The sequence below is a fragment of the Miniopterus natalensis genome, chromosome 11, assembly GCF_054644295.1.
Source record: "Miniopterus natalensis isolate mMinNat1 chromosome 11, mMinNat1.hap1, whole genome shotgun sequence".
NCBI classification, from domain to species: domain Eukaryota; kingdom Metazoa; phylum Chordata; class Mammalia; order Chiroptera; family Miniopteridae; genus Miniopterus; species Miniopterus natalensis.
Window position 1 is genome coordinate 13,729,229 of NC_142091.1, and position 12,576 is coordinate 13,741,804.

Sequence of the window (12,576 nt, forward strand, 5' to 3'; positions counted from 1 at the left end):
TGGGAAGAGCTCCTCCTGGGGGCGACCGAGGCGCCCGCGGGGAGTTTTCCGGCCCCAGCGGGAGTTTCAAGTTTCCCCTCGAGGGGGAGGCGGCGGCGGCGGGCGCGCGCCGGGCTCGGGGTTGGGCGGCTCCGCGCCGCCGGCCTCACTCCGGCCCGGTCCCTGGCAGGAGGCTCGGTGCCGCCGCGCTCGCCCCGCTTCCCTCGGCGCCCCTGGGCCTGCGGCGCGGCCCCGGACGGCGAGCCCGCCGGCGCCCCGCGCGGGGGGCGGCTGGGAGCCCGAGGGGCGGGGCGGCCCGCGCGGCGGCGGCGTTGGCGCTCTGGCCGCGGCGCGAGGCCGGCCGGCAGGGGGAGGCGGGGGGCGCGGGGCAGCCCCGCCTTTCCCCCCGAGGAGGCGCTGGGCGGCCATATTGCGGAGCTGTCTGCGGTGGTGGCGGCGCCTCTCCTCTCCCGCGGCCCGGCGCTCCGGCCACCGCCTCTCCCTGCCCGCCGCAGCCGACGGCCGGCCCCGCCGCTCAGCGCCCGGCCCCGCTCGGGGCGGGAGGACCGCTCGCTCTGGGGGTAAGTCGCCGGCGCCCTCTTCCCCCACCCCGCTCCCCGCTCCCCGAGACGCCCAGGGCGCGAGAAGTTGCGGGGCCCGCGCTGCCCCGCCGCCGCGGCGCTAGGGCCTCGCGCGCCGCTGTTCGCGCCCGTGGGCCTGGGGGCCGCCGCCCTGCCGGCCGGGCCGCCCCGGGGCCCGCGGGAGCCGCGAGGCCCGCCCCGAGCCGTGGCCGGGCTGCGGCCGGAACGTGCGGCCGCGCGGCTCTCCTCCCGGCGGGCGCGGGGTCCGCCTTGGGCGCCGGCCCCCCTGAGCTCCGGGCGCGGCCGGGGCCCCGCCGCCTGGGCGCGGCCCGGGCCCGGCCTGGCGCCTCCCTTCAGGGCAGTTTGGAAATGCAGATGCTGAGCGGCGGTGGGAGTAGCGCAGGGGCGGAATTGAGGAGAACTTCTTCCCCGGCCTCCAGTTTGAAAGTAAGGGCGTTGCATTACTAGAGAGCGTGCGTGCCGCCCTCGTGGCAGAGGGCAGGTTGCATCACGGGGTTCGGGGCGCTTGGGGCGCCGAGCCGCACCCGGCCGCCCGCGCCCGCGCGCCGAGGGCCGCGCTCCGGCCGCCCCGCGCTACCTGCTGCTGCGGCGGCCGCGGGCGGCCGGGAGCCTCAGAACTTTGCCAGGCCCGGCGGCCCGGCTCCGCGCCCCGGCCCCCGCCCGGCAGGCCGAGCCCGCTGCAGCCCCCCCTTCTTTAAAGGGCTCTGAACTTAATTCCCGGGCTGCCTGTGGAAGGGGGCCCTACGTTCCTTCAGTTGAAAAGAGCACCCCACTTCCTGTACGGATGCCCGATGCCCTGCTTTAACCATGCCCGGTATTTGGTGTGTGCCCCCCCCCCCCCCCTTTAGGAGTGGTTATTGAGGAGGTCGGGATGTAAAGTCAACTTCACCAAAGATGTATTTGGGAATACAGTGGAGGTTTTTCAAGAGGACATTTTCATGGGTGCTGTGGCCCCTGGAGGGGCAGGATGCAAATCTGTAAGCCTGCGATGGCGAGGCTGGGTTTGATCCCCGGGTCCTTGGACAGGGACATGACGGTCTATTGTTTTGCGGAGCATTTTTTTAGAACACTCGCTCAATCCCCTGTGATATTTCTGACGGAGTTCCGAATGAACAATTGCCCCGTTCATTTTGCTGGATAAATAATGGCTTAATCCACTTGCCAGAGCAGCATTATTCGATTTGAGAAGATTAATACTCAGACTTGTTTTATTTGTTTTTTTAATTTTCAGAATTTCATTGCTTTCACCAGTGTGCATTTTCTTCCAGAGAGACTAATAATAATAATTTACCCTCAAATATGACAAAATTTAGAACATGCATTTTGAAGTGAACAGTATGCTGTAAAAAGGATTGCATGGACTTTTGTTTCTTTGTTTAATCACTTTCATATAGGGTGGAATTTAATAAACAGTTAATACGTTATTAGTAAGGAATGAATATACATTGGAATGCTTTACAGTTTTATTTAAGTGAGACAAAAATTTATAGCATTTAGAAATATTCTTGCTCTCTTGGATTATACATTGTTTTATTTTCTCATCTATCTCCACACATGGGAGAGCACATAGGAGAGGCTCAGAAATACTGGTAGAGTAAATGTAAATTTCAGTGTGGGGAAAGTATGTTGCATGTGTCCTTTGTTTTATACATTGTTATTACTTAATTGGAAATTGCGATTATTCTTTTTCCTGTAATGTAAGGAATTACAAGCTTTACTGTTCTTTCTCGCTAACTTCTCCGTAGTCTCAGGGAGGGGATACAAGGGTGGTGTCTTGTTTATTGCTTCACTATGCCCAAGAGCAGACTGGGATTTTATTACTCCTTTTTATCTTTTGCAGGCTGTTGAAAGTCTCTATATTTAATCTTTTATATATATATATATATATATATAAGCTTTATTGATCTCAAAGAGAAAGAGAGAAAGGGGGGCGGGGGGAGAGAGTTGAAACAGCAGTGATGAGAGAGAGTCATTGATCGGCTGCCTCCCACACGCCCCATACTGGGCATGTGTCTATATTTAATCTTAATTTCAGTTCTCAATCTTTAGTCTACGATAATAGATTGAGAATAGAGTCTGAAATGTTGGATGATGGTGGGAGCCTTGTCTTCATTTCATAAAAATATTTGTTTTTATTGATTGAGAGAGAGAGAGAAACATCAATGAGAGAGAAACATGGGATCGGTTGCCTCCTGCATGCCCTTCACTGGGGATCGAGCCCACAACCTGGGCATATGCCCTGACTGGGAATTGAACCAGCGACCTCTTGTTGAATAGGTTGATGCTCAACCAGTGAGCCACACTGGGCCCGCTCATTTTTAACTTAATTGCATTTTAACTTACGCCATTTAAAAATGGCAAATTTTAACTAATATTTCCCAAAGACCAAAGCCTAAAACAAAGTTCTATTAAAGCTGTGAAGCCTGAGCTGTACTGGTAGAGCATACCTGATAGGTATAAAATAGAACTTTATGCTACTGCTGTGAATCTAGGAAGTCACTCTTCTTGGATGGCTTCGACCTCCTACAGACCAAGAGCTAGGGGGCACTTCTTACCTACATTGATACTACTTTTGGGGTACTGGATTAGTGGAACTGGATTGAATTGCCCCCCAGACTCTATCCTTACAGGTTTATTTTAAGCCCCATGCTGTTACTGAGGGCCTGAGCCTGTTTGGGGAACTTCCCTAGCTCCTGCAGCCAGCCGAATACGCTCGCTCACCTCTTAACGGTGGTAGAAATGGCCAGTCTGACCCTGGGGAGTTCCCCAGTTTCTAGCTTCTTTCAGAGAACTGTCTTTCCTATTCATTTTAGTTCCTGGTATATTTCTTAATATTCATTTATATTGAACATATATCTTAAACCAGTTTTAAACTAAAAAAGTAATACATTTTAGGAGAAAGTTTAAAGACCCAGAAAGATGTACAGGGAAAAGTAAAAGTCCAGAGTCCCCAACCTCTTTCCCAGTACTGTTTTCTCATAGGTAATTGCTATCAGCAATTCCTTGGATATAGAAAATGCCAGTACTTATGAAAGGATAAACATATACTTCATGTATCTTATTTTTTACTTTAAAGTCTATAAAAATAAGGTTATTTTGTAACAGACATTGAAAGGGTGTTTATTACTGTTAAACATTAATGTTTCTCATATTTTCATCATTTGAATGGAATAACAGTGGAGCTTCCTACAACAGCAATTTTCAACCTGTGTGCCGCAAGAATTTTTAAAACATGCAATACCTGACTATTTAGTCAGGGGCACTGACCTCTTTTCCCTTGGCTTGTCAAATAAAAAAAATGACAACAGCCAACTCAACAATAGCTGTCCAGTGTGAATGAATCAAAATTATACCAATTTTTTGGTCAGATCGGCAAAAAATATACTTTCTGGTGTGCCACAGAATTTTAGTAATTTAGTCTATTTGTGCCATGAAATGAAAAAGGTTGAAAGTCGCTGTCCTATAATAATTCTGAAGTGTGCTTATGTATGTGTGCAAATTTTCTTGACTAATGATTAAAGGTGAAATTTACCTTTTGTTTTATTCTTAGAGTATGGTATATAAATGCCAGTGAAAAATGGTGTCCTTTGAAAAGGTTTATGGTTTTGGGTGGTCAAATGTGTATCTTTGTACCAGGGAACTGTTTGAAAAGAAAATATGGTCCATATGATTCACTTCATTTCTTCTATTTTTAACTCTAATTTCAGCCTCCTGGAAGAGAGCTGTTCATTCAGGTTAGGCGATATATAGAGTGTTGGGTTTTTTTTCTTCGAATACTCAGTATATATGTATATAAATCTTTTCAAATTCACTAATTTAAAATACTTAGTTTTATTTGACAGGTAGATATAAATTTGCATATGAATAAGTTTTGATTTTTTTTTTTTCCTATTGTAACATCTGTTACATTTTAACAGTATGTTACAAATAAATAAAGTAACTAGACTATGTCAGGTGATCTAATGGGTATGAATAGAATGCTCAAGAACAGCTTGTTACTTTTCTCCATAATTTATACACATTTTAAATAAACTATGTTTAAGTTCTAGTAAAGTTTGTTTGAGAAAGAGATTCTCTTTACTGTTAACCATTTAAAGACCAGACCTGGTTTGCAAGGCCACATCCAGCCTGCTTTCATAAATAAAGTTTTCTTTTTTAAATTTTAATCCTTACCCGAGAATATATTTTTATTGATTTTAGAAGGAGAGGGAAGGAGAAAGAGAGAGAGAGAAACATCAATAGGTTGCCTCTGGTACGGGCCCCAACTGGGGACCAAACTGCAACCTAGGTGTGTGCTCTGACTGGGAATGGAACCTGTGACCTTTCGGTGTATGGGACCACACTTTAACAAACTGAGCCACACTGGCCAGGGCTGTAAATAAAGTTTTAATGGGACACAGAAATGCCCATTCATTTACATATTAGCTGCTTTTGAGCTATAATAGCAGTTTGTATTTTTTTGTAAAACCCAAAGTAAATACTATGTAGCCTTTTACAGAAAAAGTTTGCAACCCCTCATTTAGAGGAAAAAAATCCTATTAAAAGATTAAAAGAATGTTTTAGATACAGTAGCAAGGAAGGAGGTACTGCATTGTTTTATTTTCTCCACAACTACAGAAACTATAAAGTTATGAAATTCAGTAATTGATATATACGTTTTTCTGAGTTGTATGTAGACTCTGGGCTTTCAGGACCTTAAATGTTTCTTTTATTTGTGAAAAGTTGTAATTTATAAGACTGACTGCAGATGAAATTGTGAAGTGAGCAATCTTCAGTTTCAAGTCCCTATATCATTTAAGATACTTTGGCTGTTATAACAGAAAATTCTCAAACATGCTTCAATAATGAGGGAATTTATTATTTTACATAATAAAATCCAGAGGCTCAAGAATAACAATAATGACATCAGGGACTCATTCTCTTACCAGTTCTCTGTCCTGTGGTCTTCCCTTTAGATTCATAGTTAAAACTGCTTTCCCTTGCTTCCAGTATGGCTGCAGCAGGATTAGCATTCCATCCAGACACACAGTATCCAAAGGAATGAGAAGAACTGTCTCTCTTTCAGAAGCCCCCCAGCAGATATCTTAGCCTCGTTGGCCAGGATTGGGGCACCTCGATACCTAACCAGTCATTGGTGATGGTAATGGAATTGCCCTTCTTGTAACTCTATTCCCATTAGATTATTTTCCTTAGTCATACCAAATGGCTTGGGTTCTTTCTTATGCCCATTCAAAATCAGATCCAAGACATATCTGTCATATGTAAGCTAGCAAGAATATGTGAATTCATATCTTTGGTACCAAATTTATTTAAATTATGTAATGAAAAGCATTGATTTCCTGCAAAAATACTTTCAGGCAGGGGTTAACAAACTATGGCCCATGAGCCAAATCCAGCCTAGTGCCTGTTTCTGTAAGTAAAAAGCTTTATTTGTGTACATCATAGCTCTTTTGTTTACATATTATTTGTCTGCTTTCACACTATAACAGGAGTTTCAACAGAGACCATAAGATCCACAAAACTTAGAAAGTTTACTTCTCTGGTCCTTTACAGAAAAAGTTTGCCAACCCCTGCTTTAAGATATCTTTCATACATTCAGATATTTATAGTCATGCCAAATACTCTTCACATTTGAGTTGTAAGATACTGAGGTCACACTCTAGTGGACTAGAGTTCTGTCATACTGTACATCATAAAGTGTGTTAAGTGCTTTTGTGTGTATAAACTGGAGTTACAGTGCAACAGATTTGAACCTATCTTTGTTCTTCTATTTTAAACATTTATTATATGAATTTTCTATGTTTCCATAAATGTGAAGAAATTGGACTGGATTTAGCTTTCTTACCTTTTCGTGTTTAAAATTAATCATTGCAAATGATAATGTGTTATTTGTTTTTCTACCCACGGTGGGAATATTACAGATGTGGTGTTTCTTTTAAATTTATAGAATTCTCTTAGAAGACAGTGTAAATTCAGTGTAAAGCTTTTTTAAGTATTGCAGTTCTCCTTTATATTTAAGTTCTAGACATTGCATTTTCACTAACGGTGTTTTGCTAAAAAACGTTGACTATTTCATTTCCTTGAAGATATCCTTGAACAAAATTCATTTCCTACATAAGAAAGTACTTAATATCTTTAGAACTGCATTATTACCCTTACAGGAAATTCATTTACAGAGGTGATTATACCAGTATTAATTCCAACATCTTTAGAAGTAGTACTTTGGCCTGAAAACAACAGAAGAATGAGCTTAAACTTCTTGAAAAATTCTGCTAATTGCTTGGGGTGAACTAGTCTAGAAGGATGTCAGAAAAAACAGAATAGGACAGTCAAGAGCCCAGAGCTAGGATTTTGATGGACCTCTGACTTGTTAACTAGCTTTATTACTTTGGGTAAGTCACTTAAATGAACCTGACTTTCCGTATCAGACGAATGAGGGATTGTGACACCTATCTTGGGCAGGGGGAGGAAGGGCTGTTATTATGAAAATTAGATAATGTAGGTAAAGTGGCTGAAGAGTGAGCATTCTACTACTACGCCCTCCGTTCACTACCCTTGTCCTTGCTTTTGGCCTATTTGTTTGCAAAATGGAGCTTAAAATTCTTGTCCTTTTTGTTTCACTTGGTCAACCACATCGCATTATATAGGTAAAATGCATTATTATTGCTATTAAATACAGCATTAACACCGAGCTACACCTCTAATAAACACAGTTTTGTGTATGTTAAAGGTTTTAAGCCTGTGGGTCTGTGAACTTGGGTAGGGAAACAGGTTACATCTTTACATGTTTTCTTTGATTACAAATGTGGACAACAGTAGCATTAGCAGTAGCAGGTACTATGTCCAGTAGAAATTGCAGATGCTTCATAATCCATTACTCTTGCAGATACCTTAAAATGACATTTATACTTATTACTTAGAAGTTTAGGCTCACTAGTAGATATTGTTTAAAGATTAATAAAGAAGTACATAAATTTGTGCTTTTTCCATTTTGATAATTGTATTTCAATATAATTACTTTTTGGTGTTATTTTAGTTTGTGCACTTTTAAATTTTCATTTATTGGTTGATATTTTAAGAGAGAGAGGAAGGGAGAGAGAGAAGCACTGATTTGTTGTTTGAGGTATTTATGTGTTCATTGGTTGATTCTTGTTTGCGCCCTGACCAGGGATCCAACCCGCCACCTTGGTGTATCCGGACAGTGCTCTGATGAACTGGGCTACTTGGCCAGGGCCTGTTTCTTGCATTTAAAAAATACTTTTCTAGGAAGAGCTTCATAGGCTTCACCAGAGGTGCCCATGGGGGGAGGGGAGGATTAATAACTTTTTTGTCCATGCTGTTATTGTGTTGATTTGACTGCCAGAGTTACCTTATTAATTTAGTTTATTGGCAGAGGAATTCTTTTGTCATATTTTAGTCTGTGGAGAGACCAAAACTGTGTTCGGAGATTGTTTTTGTGTTATAAAAGACAGAAAAAAATTTACAGCTAGGCTCGGGGAAAAGAGTATCTTAAGAATAAAATTAGGTAGCCTGTTATAAATTATTGAAGCTTTAATCTAGGTCTGGTATGGACTAGACTTAACACCTGTTTTACCACCTGACAGGTGGGAAGGGTCTGTTTTGCTGCTGACTTGCTGGAGCTCAAGGTGTTGAGCATGAGGCTGTTTTTCTGTTGTGTGAAGCAGAGAGGAGGCTGTTTTAGGGTCCCCCTTAAAGGACAAAGAGGAGAATGTTTTATGTGAATGTTTTGTTTATAAAATGTGACACCTTTAGTGTGTGAGCACATACTCATCCATGAAGTTTTCTGGAAATGGAGGATGTGTGCTGACAACACCCTTAACTTGGTTATTTTGCGGCCGTGATTGTGCTTCATTGCTCTTGGGGAGTCAGTATGAAGAGAGCTGTAGGGTAAGACGCCTTTAAGAAATTTATGACGAGTGGGAAGGAGCGACTGAATTTTTCCTCAATGATTAGGTATTATGAGGGCAGAGAGAAGAAGAGTTGATTTTTTATTACGATATACAGTGGTTTAGGTGATTATATATTACCATTTTTTAGAAAGGAAAAGGAAGACACTGACAAAGTATTGAAGATGAGTCCATTGGAGGTGGACCCCTATGACACGTTTCTGGGTACCATGTCTTTTCATGTGACATGTCTGTTCTGCTACTAACAGATTCCAGTTTCAAGAAAAAACATACAATCAAGGATTAGAAATGTTCAATTGAGGTTAAATAACTTTGTGATATAAGTATTTTTCAGTAATTAGCTAATTGGCTAAAAATGTAGGTTTTACTTACATATAGACACAGCCTCATCCTAAAAAGCTGAAGGCAAAATTCTTACCTATATCATATTATATAAGCTAGTAAACTGATAAATAAGCAATTTAGTGAAATAAATGCTCGTCTGATTTTTAAAATAGGAACTTAACAAGAATAAGACCCTGATTAGAATTAAGCGCTCAGTTCTGTATATCCACATACCATTTGTAAGGATACCTGTGTTTTTACCTAGCTATAATGGGTGGTACATATTCTGCCTTTTTGCTTATCCATATGTAAATGTTGACAGTTTGTCATATTATACCCCACAGAAAACTAGTTCATTATGTTGCATATTTCAACATGAATTGTGGTTTTAATCATTGGCTGTTATAAGGAGTGCTGCTGAGAATATTTTGGTACAGCTTATCTTCTTTTGGGGCATATTCCAGAAGCAGAATTTCATGTTCAGAAACACTTTGTAGCTTTCATTATGTATTGCCAACTTATGGTGCTACCAGCAATATTTATCTACTTATTTACCAACACAGACTCATCAGTACTATCATGCGTAATTAATAATTATTTTGCTAGTTTAATGAGTATATAATCAATAATACTTTAAAGTCATTTATTATTTTTTTTTAAATTTATTTTTATTGGGGTAACACTTAACAAAATTATACAGGTTTCAGGTAAAGTCATGTTGATTTTTAGTTTTAATCACAGTTATACTCCCCCCCCCCCCCCCCCGCCAATAAGATTTGTTAGTAAAGAGTTTCTCATTTAACCATTTTTACTGAGTGGGGGTCCAAGTGATATCCTTATATATTTAATTATTTTTTACTTTCTATAATAACTTTTTGTTACGGCTGTTGTATATTTTTCTATTCTACTTAATTTTGATGTTTTATTATTTTTTAATATATCTTTATTGATTTCAGAGAGAGGAAAGGAGTGGGGGAGAGAGAGATAGAAACACCAATGATGAGTCATTGATTGGCTGCCTAGCCCACAACTTGGGCATGTTCCCTGACCGGGAATCGAACCCCGATCTCCTGGATCCTAGTTTGATGCTCAACCGCTGAGTCACGTCCGGCCAGGCTTGATGTTATATTTTAAAACATACCTTCCTGAGTCATATTTTTCCTCCAAAACTGGAAAAATTTTTAAGTCTCTTTGAAAAAATATTAACCTACTTAGATTTTATTAAATGTTATGGTGAAGTTAGAGGTCCAACTTTAGTTTACTTAAATTTTGTTCTTTCATTTTAAGGAACTTGTTTTTCTTATTACAGCTCTGCATTTTTATTTTAGAAGTCTATAGATTAATTGTGATTCCATACACTCATTTTGGAATATCATTCTATTCTCTATACTTTTTTAAAAATAAATATGATGCTAGTATATATATGGTTTTAAAAACTGCCTTTTTACTCAGTAGTTTGTGAATAACTTGCAGTGTCATTTAATATTTTCCTATAACATTTTGATTGTGGTCTAGCAGACCCTACAGATATTTCTAACCTCTCAACTAACCTTTCAGTATTCACTTAACTTCTCAGTCTTGTATATACTTTTTTTTTTTTTAAGTATTACAGATATCCCTTTTTCTCTCCATGACCCACTCCACTCCATCCCAGCCCCTCTCCCCACCATTGTCCATGTCCTTGGGTTGTGCATATATGCATATAAATTCTTTGGTTACTCCCTCCCCCTCTACCCACACGGCCTCCCCCATCCCTCTGACATTCGCCAGTTTGATCTATGCTTCCATTACATATACTCTTATAAATAGCATTATAACTAGAATTTTTGTAACTATACCATTTACACATTCGTTATATTCTGTATATGGTAGAACTCTGAACTCTAGGTTTCAAAAGAATATTTGGTCATTTATTACCCATGCGATTTAGGACAAGTCACTTTTATGCAGATGTTTCTATAAGTATCCATAATGTGACCTGTCTTGTTTGTCTCCTAATTTTTGTTGTAGAAAATTAAATGATGTATAAGAACATACAACTATGAAGTATTCTATAAATACAAGGCACTGTTGAGTAGTCACTTGATGTTTACCTGTTAAATAAGGAGGTAGAGCCATTTTCATATAACTTATAATTAACTGAAATAAAACGGGGAAGACTAACTTGAATTTTAAGAGAGAACACTGGTCTGAAAATATACATTTTCAGAAGCTTCTTTTAGAAGTTAATCGTATCTATTTGCAAAGGCTTTGGTTAGGCCCTGCACTTCCCACAGTTCATTTAGATCAGTTAGGTTTGTTGGAGGTTTAAAAAACATAACTAGCTTGTGTAAAAACCTGTTTTCATGTGTATTGATCTATCATGTATACTTTTATGTCAGCAGAGCTCTCTTTTTAAACCTAAAACTTAAATTATGCATTATTTTGCTTCAAATGTCCTTTTCAGTAGAGTATAACCTCAAGTAACTAATATTGAAAACTTGGATAAATTATGTCTTAAAGGAAAAGAAAACAACCCCACCTTTATTCAGTTCTAGTATTTGAGTAATACATAGCTTCAGAAATTCTGCAGACCCACATGGTTGGCATTTATTTACCTGCCTGGCTGGCCCTGTGTTTGATAAATGCTTTTTCTATAGTTTGAGTGCTTTGACTTCATTTGTGCCCTGGCACCTAATTACTGCTCACTTATATCCTGTGTTCCTTACTGATGAGAGATTGCACGTGATCAGGACATGACTCTTGAGCCTCTGCTAACGTCTCGGGTGTGGCTGTGGGGTCTGATGTGATAATGGAGTGCTAAATCAAGAAAATGTAAAAATTGGTCTTGGACAATTAAAATTCCTTGTACTCTGAAAGGAGCAAACCTGAAATACCTTTGTAGGGATACATCTACAACTCAGGGCTTGTATGACTCTCACATTGGTGAGGGACATGGGCTCTCTGTCCAAAATTACAAACTCTGTAAAGAAATAAGCTATAATAAACTAAAAATAGTACAGTGATAATATAGTGACATAAAATAAACATTATAGGGATACAAGGATTCAAAACAAGTTGTAAAGTAGTATAGCACTATTAAACTTTTTTAATAAGCTAGAAAGAAATAAAAATATATAATCACTGAAATTTTAAACCCATGGACATTAAAAACAACTGGAGAGAATTAGTGATGGAGGAATATTGCGCAGAGAGATGAAGAGATGGTGAATATGAAGTAGGCATGGTTAGAGAATGAGATACCAGTATGTGCATAAGAACTGCTGAATGAAAGGAGAAAATGGGAAACTGGCTAATCATTTTCCAGAATTTAAAACAAGCATGAGCCGTCAGAATAAGGAAGCTTACCAGTTCTGAACAAGATAAATAAAAGCAAATCTGAAGAATGCCTCCATCCCCCCGAAAAAATTCTTAAAGGGAAGCAGAGGAGAAAGGCGGGTTGTCTCAGAGGACTGAGTTAGAGTGACAGCTGACTTATCGTCAGTAACAGATCCCAGAAAAAGAGTATCTTCCAAATGCTGAGGGAATGACTGTTGATGTAGAAATCTGTATGCAATTAAATTGTTACTTAGTGGAAAAGGAAAGTATTTACTGGAAAGCTATAACACGTGTAAACGTATGGTCACCTAACAATCTAGTTTATATGCTTATACAGCCTAAAGGATATAAACTAAAAAAATTGCAATTTACAAGAAGAAATTAACATCCAGAATCATACTTGGGAAAATTTAATCCGTTTTTTT

At 40.4% G+C, this 12,576-nt stretch overlaps 1 protein-coding gene across 1 annotated transcript in view; it reads left to right on the top strand.

Moving 5' to 3' along the window:
• Positions 1 to 466: 466 nt before the first annotated feature.
• Positions 467 to 12,576, top strand: part of RDX (radixin) — a 51,559-nt gene continuing 39,449 nt past the window's right edge. Inside the window, exon 1 of the mRNA XM_087821556.1 lies at positions 467 to 560. The gene's annotated coding sequence lies outside the window, so the exon portion shown is untranslated. The remainder of the gene's footprint in view (positions 561 to 12,576) is intronic.